General features: G+C 43.6%; 3 non-coding genes and 1 pseudogene across 3 annotated transcripts; 1 reads left to right on the forward strand and 3 right to left on the reverse strand.

Annotated features, from left to right (window-relative positions):
• Positions 1 to 3,064: 3,064 nt before the first annotated feature.
• On the reverse strand, positions 3,065 to 3,138 carry Trnai-aau (transfer RNA isoleucine (anticodon AAU)). The gene has a single exon. It is a non-coding gene; the product is annotated as a tRNA-Ile (tRNA).
• A 947-nt stretch (positions 3,139 to 4,085) lies between these two features.
• Trnav-cac (transfer RNA valine (anticodon CAC)) lies at positions 4,086 to 4,158 on the reverse strand. Its single transcript has one exon. It is a non-coding gene; the product is annotated as a tRNA-Val (tRNA).
• A 7,038-nt stretch (positions 4,159 to 11,196) lies between these two features.
• Trnai-uau (transfer RNA isoleucine (anticodon UAU)) lies at positions 11,197 to 11,294 on the forward strand. The gene is made up of 2 exons: positions 11,197 to 11,234; positions 11,259 to 11,294. It is a non-coding gene; the product is annotated as a tRNA-Ile (tRNA).
• Positions 11,295 to 11,468: 174 nt separating this feature from the next.
• On the reverse strand, positions 11,469 to 14,432 carry LOC127229594 (glyceraldehyde-3-phosphate dehydrogenase-like; annotated as a pseudogene).
• Positions 14,433 to 16,455: the final 2,023 nt, after the last annotated feature.

Below are 16,455 nucleotides of genomic sequence, written 5' to 3' on the forward strand. Positions count from 1 at the left end.
CATGACCGGGCTATTTCTAGTTCATGTGTTCCCTTTTTCCTGAGCTTTGCATATAGCTAGGGTGCTTTTTAAATACATGCTGGTGGATATTTTTAAACTTGTAACTTGCAGTGGTTATTGGAGAGTTAGGCTGTATTTTCATCCTTTCACAGCAAAGAGAAGGAACAGACTAACAGATTTGAGGGTGAATCAGAATCAGGATGGATGCTAGGTTATTGAAAGAAAAAAAGCTACACAATTTCTAGTCTATAGCTGCACAATAGCTTGACTATGGCATGATTGAAAGCAGACTCACCAATTCAGGGATGAAGCCCACCATTAACTTTATTACAGCCTTTTTTCCTAGGACAAAAACAATACAGCAAGTTTTCAAATGCCTCTTGTTCTCTCTCTGTACCAGGAGCCTTCTTTCTTTTTTGTTTTGTTTTTGTTTGTGTTTTTTTTCTTTCCTGAGACAAGGTTTGTCTGTGGCTTTGGAGGCCATCCTGGAACTCACTTTGGAGACCAGGCTTGTCTGGAACTCACAGAGATCTGACTGCCTCTGCCTCCAGAGTTCTGAGATTAAAGGTGAGCACCACCACCGCCCAGCTGAGTCTTCTTACTTTAATGGAAGGGCCACAACTTCCTCCTGCCAGAGATAAAGAGAATGATGCTTTTAGCAAGAAACAACTTTCCTTGAGGCCCTGAGCAAATGGAAGCCCTTATCCAAATGCATGGCTTTGGAAGAAGGATGTCCTCTGAGCACCAGACATTCTACTACCTTTAGGAAAAATTTCATTCCTCAAGGAGCATGATGCAGTGTAAGCACTGAGCTGTGCCTTATTTCGTTCCTTCTTGTCTTAGTATTCTATATGGACCTGACTCCCTCATACACTCCCCCAAAGGGAAGGTACTGGTGTCTTATTCTTTTTTCCATTAAACTTTACCATTCTGATTCCTCTATACTCATTAACTGAACTCTTGCCTTTAATGGCTTCAGGCTTTGGAGCTGGATTGTACACTTCATCCTTGAGGACAGTTGTGCCAATCGGAAATCTCTAACTTTCCTGTTCTTGGTGTAATCAGGGGGACACAAAAGGGATTCCTGAATGCAAAATCATTACACTATTTGTTTTCATGCTGGTGGTGAATTTGCCAAAAAAAAAAAAAAAAAAAAAAAAAAAAATCTGCTGAAAGAGGGTGCCATTATAACATTTTCGTCTTTCACCAGTGCCCCACAAAACTTCCCAGAGTCAGAGGCATAAGAAACTCTCATAACATAGAGTGAGAATCGTTGAAAATTAAAGTAAAATCTTTTACTGGAGAAGTGTGGTCTGCAATGTCTAATGCTGGAACTTCTTCAAGCAGCAGCGGTGGCCAATCACCATGCCGTCCACACCATCTGATGCTTCAGCTTTATTGCATTTCTAAAGCCTGTTCCAGTAGGGATTATTGGCTTCTCGAGGAGACATGTTGTCTTGCCTGTCCTTGTAGGCAATGGATGTTTCTTGGGGTACATGCGATCTGGTCCCTTTGTTTTTTGGTTGCTGTTGCTCACTCTGGATCCTAGGCAAGTCTGGTACTTGTGGGGTTCCTAATAGAGAGGGCTTCTGCCGGTGGGTAGGCGACACAAAGGAATGGAGACAGGCTATCAGAAAAAGGCTGACAGGGACAGTGGAAAAGAGCTGATGGGACTCAGGATCCCCACCAAGAGGCAAAGTACTAGGATGGAGTAGGGAGTCGGCGGAGCCTCTATATTTCAGCTCAGTGTGGCTATTGGAAGTCCCTGAGAAAAGGGGTTTTTGTGTATCACTGGCTGACAGGAAGGGAAGGCTGAGAGCATCCAAGGAAAGAGTATAATTTATGTGTGTATGGGTATTTGCATGCAGTGCCCCATGTAGCCAAAAGAGGGCGGCAGATGCCAGAGTATAAAATGCTGATGAGGAGCCATGTAGGTGCTGAGAATCAAAGCCAGGTCTCTCCAGCATGACAATTCCTTTAGAAATTGAAAATAGACCCAGAGGCTTCCCTCTAGTGGACAGGTAGTCACAGTGGTGGAATGAAGGAATTCTGAGACATTTCCTTGTTCACAGAAATGGATCCTTCACATCCACAGAAAGAAAATTCCGAGGATTATTCATGGGAACCTGCCACCGAGGGACAATTTCCGCAGGATTTCACTTACTCTGTGGAAACTGACTTTTTAGGTGACATAGCAGAATAGTGTAGGGTCACCAAAGGCTTGGGATGAAGAGGGAGACAACTTAGTTACTTTGTTTTAGCCAAGCCATGCTACAGATATGTACTACGAATGCCATCATCAAGTCGTTTGAGGAGCAAGATATCAGTATATCTTTCTAGAAAGTAAGAAACGGTAATGTATACTCCTTGTGAGTTTCTGTACTGTAGTGGCTGTCATGCTTGCTTCTCCTGAAAGAGATCTCCCTTTGAAACCGGGCTGAAATAAGATTTTTTTTTTCTTACTTTTTCCTATGTTAAGATTCAAACTCACTCAATAAACTTCTCAGGAGTTAGCACATAAAAATCTCAACTTGGAGATTTTTGACCTTGATCGTCATCCTTTCCAGGACCCAAGATGGCAGGTACTTTTGTGTACACAAATTGGTCCGGTGGACACACAAAGATGTGTAAGAACAAAAACAAGGCTATAAACATCGGGGGTTAGCTCAAATGGTAGAGCGCTCGCTTAGCATGCGAGAGGTAGTGGGATCGATGCCCACATCCTCCAATTTTTATGATTAAAACATGGGGTAATCATGATTACCCAGGAGGTCAGATGGTGAAGAGTCAACATTGGCTGGAGAGAAGGCATGCTGGAAGAATTGTGAGGTGGAGAAAGACTCGGGTTTTCCTGTTGTTTTCCTCTACTTCCAGATTGGATTCCTTTTAGAACTCCACACCCTCCATCTGTGCTCTCAGGACATTTAAAACCATAGAAACAATACACACCTAGAGGTCATGGGTCAAAAAAGATGCAGTTTTTTTTTTTTTTATAAGTGTGATGATTAGATGTGTCTACATCACTTTAGCTTGTTTTGTTGAATAAAAAAGGCAACTTCTCAACTGGCCCGTACGGGGATCGAACCCGCGACCTTGGCGTTATTAGCACCACGCTCTAACCAACTGAGCTAACCGGCCAAATAACGTTAAATCTGCTGCTTCCTTTCCACAGGAAGGTATTCCTACGGATTTTAATTGTGTTTGTTTTAATTTTAAGGTTTTCTGAAAACAGCCTTGAACCTCACACTATTCTAAGACTGAACAATGAAAAGGATGTAAATATCACATTCCACTGCTTCTCACACCATAGATGAGCCCCGTATGCTTGCTGAGAATACAAGTCGCCCTCCAGCCGCAGAAGGGAAGACTACAGAGCATAGCTGCATGCTCTTTAAGGTGGTTAAGTCATCTGGAAGATGACTAGGGGACGTTACAGCCGACTCTGAGGACATTCAGAGACTCATAAGGACATACTTCACATGTATTTCATATAATTGAAAGCTTACAGGCAATGGATTAATTTCTTGGTATGTATGACCTATCACGTTAAATCAAGATCAATTTAGACATTCCCCTAACCTCTAGAAAAATAGAAGTCCCCAATCAAGCAAAACCAAACCAAACCAGGGCCAGATATTCTACCAGACCTTCAAAGAAGAATGAACAATATTCCTCAGATTACTCCACAAATAGTAACTAAAGAAACATTTCCCAATTCCTTTTTTTCCAAAGCTACTTTTCTCTCAAAGACCCAACAAAAATTATAGACCAATATCACTTATGGACATAGATCCAAAAATTCTCAATAAAATACTTAAACTGAATCCAAGAACATATGAAATGTTTTTCTACCATGATTAAAAAGGCTTCATCCCAGAGATGCAGAGATAATTCCGGATATGTACATCAATAAACATAATCCACCCACAAACAGATTGAAAGACAGAAAACACCATCACTGCATTATATGTATCCAACAACACTCGATGATAAAAGTCCTGGAGATCTACCTCAATATCATATAAAAATGTGTTTGGGCTGTATTGAAAATCTGGGAACTTCACAGTCTTGAAAAAATGAACTATTGTTCCCGCCCGGTTTCGAACCGGGGACCTCTCGCGTGTGAGGCGAGCGTGATAACCACTACACTACGGAAACGTGTCATAGCGTGGCCTCCGTCACTTTACAATGCAAGGCAGACATTACACTCTTGCTGAGTCTCATCCGGGAGTTAAAGATCCACACGAGCAGAGAGAACCGCAGAGAATGCAACCAAGCTAAAGATAAAAGCCATAGTGGAGAGGCGATATGGCCCGAGGTGGCTTGGGCAGTGCGCCAAGGGCAGAGAGCTCAAGCGAGAGTGAAGCGCGGGAGTAGGAATTTCCGCATGGAGACGCAGCGTGAATCGCAGGGGAATCGCGCGTGTGTGAAACGGAGGAAAGGAAAGGAAAACGGAAGAGCCTGATCACCCGGAGACGCTGGAGGAGAATGTTGTCCAGGCTGGAGAGCTTTTGAGAGAGCCCGGACAGGTGATGCAAAACGTCGCAAAGCAACGCGTTAACGAGTAAAGAAAGCTCCCACCTCCCCTCCCAGAGTTTAGAAATGGGAAATCGAGAGTATCCGAGAGGATCCCAATCAGGCCGTTTGTCCACGCGACGCTGTGGGTGCAGGAGGGCTTTGTGTAGCTCCAATGAGGTGCAGAACAGCCCTCCACCTACATGGTTGAGTGGGCAAATAGACCGGGGGGGGGGGGAAGATTCCAGAGAGGCCGGCAGAGAACTCACAGGACGGCGTGGGTTAAGGTGGTGGCAAACCCAATGTCTGGCGAGTGGAGCAGCAAATAGAGACGCTTAAAAACATGCTGAATTCAGCACAGAATAACGGTGTGGGTGGGTGCTCAAGGGTGTACTGAAGTTTATACATTACAGTGTAAGGTTAATGGAATTAACTCCTCAATGTAGTGGAGTAAACTTCCAATATTGTGGAACTGCCAGATTTTCAGTAGGATAAGGTAATATAATTGACAACTGGAGGAGGTGGGCATCGATCCCACTACCTCTCGCAGTGCTCTACCATCTGAGCTAATCCCCCGACACTGTTTGATCTTTTGAAGTTTTTGTGTGGCCATTAGATCAAACCGGTCTTCACAAAGCTACTCGGTGTATCTAGGTCCCAGGAAAGCATGACAGTCAAAGCCAGTAAAAAAGAGCCAAGATTCTTATGTCTTAACTGCTACAAAATGTAGGGAGTGGACTGAGTTGAAAGTCTGGAAACAAAGTGGAAAAAACAAAAAACAAAAACAAACAAAACAATCCCGTTTCGAACCGGGAACCTTTCGTGTGTCCAGCAATCGTGACAACCACTAATGCTACAGAAACCTCTATTAGCCTCAGTTTCCTAATTTCAAAACTTGTTTAGTTGTAAGGAGTAAGGTTTTTTCCGCCCGCCGCTGAGTCTTGTCCTGCCGCTGCGCCAGCCCCAAATAGCACACAGAGACTCTGTATATGATATAATTCTGTTGGCCAGTTACTAGTTTCTTATCGGCTAGCTCTGTGTTAATTATTAACCCATTTCTATGTATTTCCATGTGGTCTTACCAGCGAGAGGCGGCTGGTAGTTCTAGTTTCTCCAGACTCTCCATCTTGACCCCTCCTTTCTTCTTTTTATTTTCTCCTTGTCTCCTAGTCCCTCCTATCTTCCTTTCCTATTGGCCAGCAGTGCTTTATTCATTAACCAGTATGAGAAACATATACAGAATGACATCTCCCATCATTTAGTAAACGGTTTGATGATAGCATTTGTTGTATAGACTTATATCATGGGTTAAAGCAAAGTAACTAAGGTGACTGACCTCCTCCATCCCAGCCCTTGGTGACCTCGCTCTACTCTACTGCTGACAGCCAAACACTCAGATTCCATGCTATAAGTGAAGTTCTGTGGAACTTGTCCCTGGTGGCTGGTTAACACCATGGCCTCGGTTTCATTCCAATTGTTGAAGGTGACAGAGCCGCTTACGAAAGGCCGAGTAGCTTCCGTTCTATGTGTGTCCTCTGTGTTTTCATCTGTCCACTGAAGGAGAGTAGCTTGATTCCCTATCTTGGTTGTTGGATAACCCTGCTGTGAATGCGGAGTAGACATGGATCCTCACCATGGACAGAGCAATCGTGAGTCCATGACTGGCAATGTGCATCTATTGCTGAATTTCTAAAGGAATTTTCATGGCAGTGCCTTCAATGGCTGTGATAATTTACATCCCATCAAAGCTAAGAAAGCATCCTCTTTTCTCCACACCTCACCAACACCAGTTCTTTCCTCTTTCTGGTAGGATACCTCATAGGGCTTTGATTCTCCATTCCTGGGACACATTTTCATAGATCAGTTTGTCATTTATCTTCTCTGAAAAATGCCTATTCCGGTCCTTAGCTCCATTTTGTCAGGCTCTTTGTTTTTTAGCTGTGGTGCTGGGTGTGTATTACGGCAGCAAACCCTCATGTGATGTGTGATTGTCCCTGCTTTCTCCCAGTCTCTGGAGAGCCCGAGGCTCTGCTGGCTGTTTCCTTCTCTGTGCCTTACTTAGATTCTGTCAGTTTTAAATCCCTAATCTCACTTGGAGGGAGGAACCTGGAACCAGTTTATTGGGAGATTTTAGGGGTCTGGTTTCCAAACAGGAACCCAGGAGTCTGAAACTGATAGGAACAACTTCCTGTTATCTCAGCACTCTGGGGTGGAGTAAGATTGAGAATTCAAGACCATCCTGGTTCTCCTAGGCAGGCCCAAGTCATGGAGGACTATGTAGTGAGGCCCTATCTCTCAGCAAGGAAATACAGAAAAACACCTCAATTCTACTGAATTCATTTTCATTTGGTTGGGCTCCTTCCTGTCCTGGAGGGCAGTAAATGTCTCAACTGAGATGCTCCTCACACCGCTTGCTCAACTGTCCCCCCTCTTCCTGGTCCACCGCTTGGAGCAGCACCCTCAGTGTCTACAGTAACTGCTCCCAGATTAGCATCTGCTGACATGAGGGAAGGGCTGAAGCAACAATGTCAGCATCAGGAAAAGGGTAGCTCACAGTCTAGGTAGCTCACAGGCATCTGATCATATGCTCTCCCAAGCCAGGTTTAGTTTTAATGAGGAAGAGTGGAGACTACACACTACAGTGATATTTCCATTTCTCAAGTAAGGCTTTGTTCTTCTCTCTGCCTGTCCTGCTGCCTGACAATTTCTATTTTCACATTTTGCCTTCCGGATTGTCTACCATTCTAATGGCTGTTTGCCGTTAGGGGTAGAGTTAGTCCTGGGCATGTTCGATGAAAAATAAAAATATATTGCCAGGCAGAGGTGGTGCATGCCTTTAATCCCAGAATTTGGCAGGCAGATCTCAGTGAGTTCAAGGCCAGCCTGGTCTACAAAGTGAGTTCTAGGACAACCAGAACTGTTACACAGAGAAACCCTGTCTCAAATAACCAAGAACACACACACACACACACACACACACACACACACTGAAACCCAAAACCAACCTACCAACCCACCAACCAACCAACAACCAACCAACGATCAACCAAGACAAAACGAAAGCAATATTACTTACATTTAATCCATATCAGGCTATAACTAATTTCCAGGGAAAACTGTCATAGAAGCAAAGTAGTCCACATCCTGCATTGCCAGCTGAGACTCAGTAAATATGGACACAATGACCTTAACTGCACATAACTCCACGCTGCCTTACAAGTCAGTGTCAGCTTGCTTTGGTTGTCAGTCCACACTAGGGATAATAAAGCTGCAAGGCACTTTCGGAACCTGAGATGTCCCAGGGAAGACAAAGATCATAATGCAGAGATTTTAAGCCAGTTGAGGTAGCAGATTCCACTTTTCCTCAACAGGACAGGGTAGGAGCCCTATACACCCAACTTTGGAAATTGGAAATTTATTTCCAAAATAGAAAATGTTCATTGCTTCCCAGTCTTACTTTTGAAGCATCTCCACTAATACTTGGGTCTTTCTTTTTCCTCTCTTTTTTTTTTTTTTTTTTTTTGGTTTCTGTTCTGGTGTCTTCTCTTTTATGAAAATCTAAGTTCTAGGCTTCTGGCTAATATCAGATTAGTAACTCTTGCTAGTCTTACACAGTAGTTAGCAATATTGGGTGTGTGGCTATGAAGGCTTAAGCATAGGCCAAGATATGACATTGCACTGAAATTAGTCTTGTCCTCTGGTGGATGACATCTTTATTCAGTCCCTCTCCTGCTTTGTGAGTGACTTTACTCTGATCACAAATATTTTCTTGGGTTTGACTTGTCTTTATTGCCATGAAGTCATGAAGCATCTTAAAGGACAATGGTAGAGCTGGAGGAAGAAGCAGAGGATTCTGCAGGAAAGAATGATGATACTGAAACAAATAGTTTGTACTCACTGATGGTTGGATCTGTCAATCTGACAGAAGCTACAATTACCTGGGAAAGAAAGGAGTGTCACTGAGGGATTATCCAGGTCAGGTGATCCTGTGGGCATGTCTGTGTGGTAGTAGTGTTTTTTGTTTTTTCTTTTTGTTTGTTTGTTTTTGAGACAGGGTCTCACTATGTAGCTCTGTAACTATGTAGCTATTCTGGAACTCACTATGTAGATCAGGCTGGCCTGGAACTCACAGAACTCCACCTGCCTCTGCTTCCTAGGTGTTGGGATTAAAGGTGTAAGCCACTATGCCTGGCTGTTAAAAACCATTTAACAAGGTTCAGTATCCATTCATGATTTTAAAAACTCTTAACAAAACATAGAAGAAGACTATCTCAATGCATTAAAGTTCATTTATGAAAATGATATCATAACTAATAGGGAAAGGTTGAAGGAATCTCCTTTAAGATTGGATACAAGGTGATTGTCCACTCTTGCCAGTTTTTTCCAATCTAGCACTAGAAGAACTAGCAGGACTAATTAGGAGTAAGAAATGAAAGGCAGCCAAATTTGGGTGTGGAGAGAAAGAAAAACAAACCTTTCCTGAAAACAGGTACAGATTTGCTCTACCACAAAGATGTGAGAATAAACAATTTTAATAAACTTTCAGTATACAAACCAAGCATAAAAAAACTTGTTGAAGTTTTTATAGCAATTGATCTATCAGAAGAAGAAAACAGTCCCATTTAAAAATCCTTAACACAGTTATATCATACCGTACTGCCAAAAGGCTCAGGGAACAGAAAAGCCAGGGATTGGGGAGAATCAGAGTGAAGCAGGATCTTCTGGATATGAAGAACTACAGCACTTAGGAACACAGCAGCTGTGGCTATCTGTACAGGGTCCATCAACCCTTCAGCATTCCATGTCACTTCAAACAAAGTGTCAAGTATACAGGCAAAGGATACAACTGCCTTTTACAGGGTTCAGAGGTTGGGATTTTTGTAGCTTACTTGTGGGAAATTGTGTCTAAAAGGACATACAGTTGCAGTTACTTCTTGAGATTGAATACATTCCATGCTGCCTATAGATACCACTGTATTGAATACTGGAAATCTGCAAAGAGAGATTTCAGTCAGTCTCACTTTGTAGGCAAAATTGTAACTATTCCAGGAGATGGAGATGTTAATGAACTTGACTATAGGGATCCATATCTTATCACTATATAAATGGTGTCTACTGTGTCTCAAAATGGCATTTTAATTGAGCTTATCAAGGTTTAAAGATATATAATGTTTTTATTGTTAAAGATGCAAAATAAATTGGGTGTGCTGATTTACAGCCATAATCCCAGAACAGGAAAGACTGAGACAGGAGGATTTGGAGTTCAAACCTATTCTCTCAAAACCAAACCAAACCAAACCAAACCAAAGCAAACCAAACTAGACCAAATGAAAGAATTAACTGTTTGGTTCTCTGGTCCTTGCACGCAACCACAAACATGTCAAGAGATGCACAGTGTAAGTAGAAAGTAGGTTTAATACAGAGACACTCCCAAGGAAGCAAACAGAACTGACCAAAGGGGCCACTGCTCAAACAGACATTGGACAAAGAATGGGCATGTTCAGGGTGGTGTGGCCTTAGGTAAGATTTACATTAAAGAATAGGCTTTTGACAGGGTTTTGGTTGTTTCTGGGGCTGGTTTTTCCATGTTATCGACAGCTCCAGTTAAGCCTAATGCTCCAATCTGGTGGGGGGTGGATGGGGGGAGTAGGTGCTGCTCAGGACGTACTTAGGCTAGAGGTTGAACTCAAACTCCTCTTTTGACTTTGAGGAAGAAGCTTTCTTCTAAGGGGCCTCAACAAAAATCCAGACCCTTCACCTTTTCACACAATACTTTAAGTCACAAGTGGAGCAACTGTGAGGCTTCCCCTTCAGAGCTAACTAGATAAATCGGAGGTGGTGTCCAACGCAGGTTATGAGATAGGGGTCCATTCCAATAGCCTCCAAGCACTTGGATGGCAATCTAACCTAACAAATCCCCCACCAAAGAGACCCATGCTGTGTTTAGAGGGTCTAGAAGTACCTTTTTGTTCACCTACATCAAAACATGCTTTAATATGGGGATCTTTAATACAGATGTTTCTCAAACATTTAACTTTGCACAGAGACATGCAGAATTTCAGACCCTAATGCCCGGATGTTTTTCCTTCGTTTCAACTCTCAGGACTTCTACACAGCCGACTGAGGAATACGGAGGGTTCTTGTTTCCTTCCAGACCACGTGTGGCCATCGGGCAACGTAAGACAAGGCCTCGGGAACGCCCTATTCTCTCTGGAACTAAGTCCTTTGGTTTCTTCAGCATTTGTTTGAATCAACGCAGGAGGGAAAAAACAAAACAAAAACAAACAAAACGAAACAATAGAAAACAAACAAACAAACAAAAAACCCCGCAGCTTTGGGGGAATCCCAAAAGATGTCGCCGGGGCTCCGCATCTTCCTACGGAACATCCTTTCCTTTCATGCCGAGGTGGAGGACAAGGAACGATTTTACCAGCACTTGGTGGGAAGTCCAGAGGACGCAGCTCTCGGAGCCCGCTCGGTTCCGCTTAGGTTACAGAGTCGCAATCACCACGTCCAAGGTTGAACCCTGAGCGCCCCCACATCATCAGACATAAGAAGACCCAGCTCCAGGGGTGAGAGCGATTCTGAGGACATGTTGAGTGTGCACCCGTACTGTGGTCTAGCAAACGCTGGATGTTCCATGTAGACCGTGTAACGAGTGACCGGAAGTGTGCCCAGGGTGCTCCAGTGGCGCAATCGGTTAGCGCGCGGTACTTATATGACAGTGTGTGTGCGCGAGAGCGATGCCGAGGTTGTGAGTTCGAGCCTCACCTGGAGCATTGTTTTCAAATTTGAGGCAGAACACGATTCCCCCCCCCCTCGGTCTCCCACCCATCTTGGTTTAGAAGCGGCCTGTAACAGCTTTGTTACTTGGCAATTTTAGAATTCAGCAACCCTCTCATCCTCTGACTTGGAGAACAATACAAGCAGCTTCGGGCTACACTATTTTTTTCTCAGCGCAAACGAAAAGTCACACGATAGCGGTGGTGGAATGGGAAGATAGGCTCTGTTTTCCAGCTTCCTGGAAATACTGAATTAGTTTTAGTTTGCCTAGTAACAGGCTGCTTTCCTGCTTCGGACGCCTGCTTCTTCACCTTCTTTATGTCGTCGTACTTGGCAGCTTTCTCCAGGTGACATGTGAGGTCCATGACTGACAGACACATTGGGGGTAGGAACACGGAAGGCCACGCCAGTGAGCTTCCCGTTCATCTCTGGGATGGCCTTGCCCACTGCCTTGGCAGCACCAGTGGATGCAGGGATGATGTTCTGGGCAGCCCCACGCCCATCACACCACAGCTTCCAAGAGGGGCCATCCTCAGTCTTCTGGGTGGTAGTGATGACATGAACTGTGGTCATGAGTCCTTCCACAATGTCAAAGGATGACCTTGGCCAGGGGGCTAAGAAGTTGGTAGTGCAGGAAGCATTGCTGACAATTTTGAGGGAGTTGTCTTATTTCTCATGGGTCACACCCATCACAAACATAGTGGCATCAGCAGAAGGGGCAGAGATGATGACCCTCTTGGCCCCACCCTTCAAGTGGGCCCCAGCCTTCTCCATGGTGGTGAAGATGCCAGTAGATTCCACAACATACTCGGCGCCAGCATCTCCCCATTTGATGTTTATCATGGTTTAATAAGGATTAGGAGAAACAGATAGGCCAAATAGATGTTTATTCAGGGAAAAATAACTTAAAACAGAGACAGATGAACATCAGCAGGTTCCTGGTCCCAAGGATGTCTCTGGGATTCTCTCCTGTCTCCGTTCAGCAAGCAAGAGAGCGCTCCTGGGCTCCTCCTCAGACTTAGTTCCCCCAGGTCACTTCCACCCCTGTAGCCACCCCAATGGGCGTGGTCAGTGCCACAGGTGCCGACAAAGTGATTATCTCACCATAGATGTTGGCGGAATCTCGCTCCTGGAAGATGGTGTTAGCCTTCCTGTTGATGACAAGCTTCCTATTCTCAGCCTTGACTTCGCCATGGGTATAGTCATACTGAAACATATAGACCATGTAGTTGAGGTCAATGAAGGGGTCATTGATGGCAACAATGTCCACTTTAACAGAATTGATGGCAGCCCTGGTAACCAGGTGTCCAATATGGTCACTCTGACCTTCATCACTGTGTCTCAGAAACGAGGCTAGCACTGCATGAAAAGATGTGGTTGTCTCTAGAACAGGGAGGAGCAGAGTATAATATTATTATTATTATTGGCTTTTCCGAGACAGGGTTTCTCTGGATAGTCCCGGCTGTCCTGGAACTCAGTCTGTAAACCAGGCTGGCCTCAAACTCAGAGATCCACCTGCCTTTGTTTCCTGAGTGCTGGGATTAAAGGCATGCACTACCATACCCAGCTTGTAATTAATTTTTTTTTAAAATAAGCCCCATATATTTTTATTTATGTAACAGAAATTAAAAGAAAAATGCATACTGAAAACACAAGAGTAGGAAAAGTATTAAGAAAAAAGAAAATTATTAAGATATATTTAAATCAAAACTTTAAATGCTAAAAATACTAGCAGTGCTTTATTATTATATTATTATTATTATACGGCTTTTTGAGACAGGGTTTCTCTGTGTTGCTTTGGAGCCTGTCCTGGAACTCACTCTGTACACCAGGCTGGCCTTTAACTCACAGAGATCCATCTGTCTCTGTCTCCCAAGTGCTGCAATTAAAGGCGTGCACCACCACAGCCCAGTGTAAATTAATTCTTAAAGCAACATTTGACTTTGCTCACTAATACAACAACAGGTAGTAAAATCCACCTCTTTGATTGCTTATAGTTCATACATAGTACAAACCTGTATGTCTCTAACTGCATAGACAGCAACACACAAGGGGATTGCCATTATTCAGTAGATGGAAAAATCATAATCTTAAGAAAAATATTACAGGAAACCTTTATATTGCTCTGGTGAGAAGTCAAGTTTACTTAAAGCAGCAAGTCATTAGTGTTCATTAGTGACAGGCTGTGATGGTTCCTCCACAAGAGCAAACAAAGAAGGTGCTATGTATTTTAAAGTTGGTTCAGTCTAATGATGTTCTCAGTCAGAAATCCTCCAGCCTTCCAGTCTTCCGTTGCATCTCATTTTGTGATTGTAATCACTTTCTGAATGGTATCTGGTTTTTTTTTTTTTCCTGTCTATATGGCAGTCAAAATGAGCTTTTTGAAGCAGAAACTTATTCCATTTGCTTCATCCCTCATGAAGCATGTCGATCGTGCATTTGATTTTAATTCACAACTGGGCATAGTCTCTTTATCAAAACTGTTGTTTTAACCAGTTCAAGAGACCGAGCTTTAATCCACTGCTGTTTCAGCCAGCAATTGAAACTTTGAAGTTACTGGCCTGCTTTTCCAGCACTGGCTTGGCTGCTCAGGCAGCAGCCTGGTGGGAATTCTGTTCCTGCATGCAGCAGCTCTTTTGCTGCTGCTAAAGGTAGCTTTAACTATTTAACAATGTCTATTGTTCTATTTATAAATAAGAATCAGAGTTTAAAGGCTGGGGTGAAAACCTGCTGGCTCAGAGAAACTGGGTCACAACCAGCTAACCTACCTTCCTTGCTGGTGTCTCTAGACACAGAAGACCCACACTTCTGTGTTACCAAACCAGAAAAAGCTGCACCACTCCAAACCCCACCCTACTTCTTCCTGTGTCTCTATATCTCTCCCGGATACCCTCTGAGGCTCTATGATTACTTTCTGTTGACTAGTTGCTAACTCAGCCTCCTGACCCAAAGTTAATGTTATTTAATTAATGCAAATGCAAACTCTGGGTTCACAGTGTGATCCAATATCCCTCAGTACAAAACTATTTCTTGATTAGTTTCAACTCCCCTAATAAATGTAACCTTGGCACTTACCTTGTTATAGAAACATATAATATATTCCGGTTGATCTTTGCCCAGTCACCTTGCTTCATGGCTATTATCTAGTTTTTCACAAATCAACTTAGAGTTTTATCTCCTGCGTTTTCCCTAAACATTATGGGCTGTGTTGTCCGTTTATTTGCTTTCTTCTTGCCCTGGTTAGTGAGGAAGCCTCAGAGACACTTGTTTTGATTTACCTAGTTATCTTGATTACAGTTTATCATGAAGGGAAGTCAGAGTAGGAACTTGGAGGCAGTACCTGATGCAGAACTGACCCAAATCTATGGGAGTACGGGTCCTAAACAGCATGGTTTTGAGTGGGAGGACAGGGGGATGCGAAATAAAGAAGTAAAGTAGGCAAAAGCAAATATCTGGGACCAGGAGGTCTTGCATAAGTTGATGGTTTGTGCTAAGCAAGTCTATCCAGAGAGTACAGCATCTTATATACTATTTGCAGAAGGGAAAATGGCCAATGTTAGCAGAGAGCCGAGACAGACAACAACAATGCTGGCAAAGAGAGCACAGGATATCTTAGACACAGTTGCCCTAGGACTGAAAACGGTTGTGGAGTATCCACTGTAGAAAATGGCTCAGACGGGTTTAAGCCAATAAAAAGTTTTTATTAGCTATCCAGCAACCATGCTGGGTGTGCAGGATCTTAGTGTAGCACTGAGACTTTCTTAGGGTGATCCTTTCAGCATAAAAATCATGTTCTGGGTTGACACACTCCAGTTAACAATAACAATTAGCCAGAAGTAGACCTACAGAAACCAAAAAGCAAGGTTAGTACATTCACAGAACTATGGACTTCGATTTCATTTTGGCAGGTTGTTCTGTCTACATGCTTGTAGTGAGATATTCACCTTGTCCCCACCTGTGGCATAATTCACGGCCATTGGGGGTGGAGACAGGGCCGGACATGACCTGGGGGAACTTAGGCTGAGGAGGGGGCTCGGAGAGCTCTCTTGCTTGCAGCACGGGGGCAGGAGTACATCTGGAGGCATCCTTGGGACCAGGAACCTGCTGGTGTTCATCTATCTTTGTTGTGAGTTATTTCTCCCTGAATAAACATCTATTCGGCCTATTTGTTTCTCCTGATCCTTATTAAACTTCAATATATGCTGAGTTTTATGGCCCAAACGGTATTTCCATCATGGAGCCAGTTGTGCTAAGGTCTAGAGTCCTGTCACAATTACCACAACCCAGGGTATGCGGTTGGGTTCATAGAAGTGGCAATCCTGACTCCCACAATACACTGTCTCCAGCATCAGACAGCCTGGCCAAGTGCATTCATAGACAAAGACACAGAACCAAAGTTCTCTTCATCCTTTTATCAGCACCTCTGAGAAATACTTGGATAGATCAGGGTCTCAGAGGAATGCTGCTTACTGGCCAGCTTTACATGGCTCCCCTTAGTTTGCTTTTTTATATAACTCAGGACCACCTGTCCATGGTTGGGCACTATTCATATCAATCACCAATCAAGAAAATGCTCCACTGACTAGCCTGCTGGTCAATCTGATGGATTCATTTTCTCAGCTGAGTTTCCTCTTCCCAGATGACTGTAGCATGTACATACTTGACAGAGCATTAAGCAGCACACTGGAATTCTCTGCCCAATTTGCAGACAGCTGTTCCATGAAGGAAGAGTTTCTTCTCTCCAGCAAATGCTTCTTGCTTATGTCTCCCTGGAAGAAGGCCTTGTGAGTGTTCTAAGTTTGGTGAGCTTCCCGGGCTTGTGGGTCTCCTTGTCCTTCTCAGGAGGGGATAATTCAATCAGAAGGAAACATCAATGCAGCAATGCCCCATGATGCAATCTGTTGTGATGGCAGTAGTGATAGCTAGATTGTGAGCTTGAGCCTCACCTGGAGTATCAAACCCACTCAGAACCCTTTTGGAGGAGAATTTAATCACCTGTGCTTTCCTGTGTATTTTGTGATCATCATTCATGGTCTTCAATACACTTGAATTGTGTTATTTATTTATTCAGCCTTACATGCTTGCTTAGCCCTGTTGGAAACAGCACCGTGAAATGATGGCCAGGGGAGATCACTGTGCCTTAAGGAGTTAGCTGCT

The sequence above is a fragment of the Phodopus roborovskii genome, unplaced genomic scaffold (assembly GCF_943737965.1).
Source record: "Phodopus roborovskii unplaced genomic scaffold, PHOROB, whole genome shotgun sequence".
Classification (NCBI taxonomy): Eukaryota; Metazoa; Chordata; class Mammalia; order Rodentia; family Cricetidae; genus Phodopus; species Phodopus roborovskii.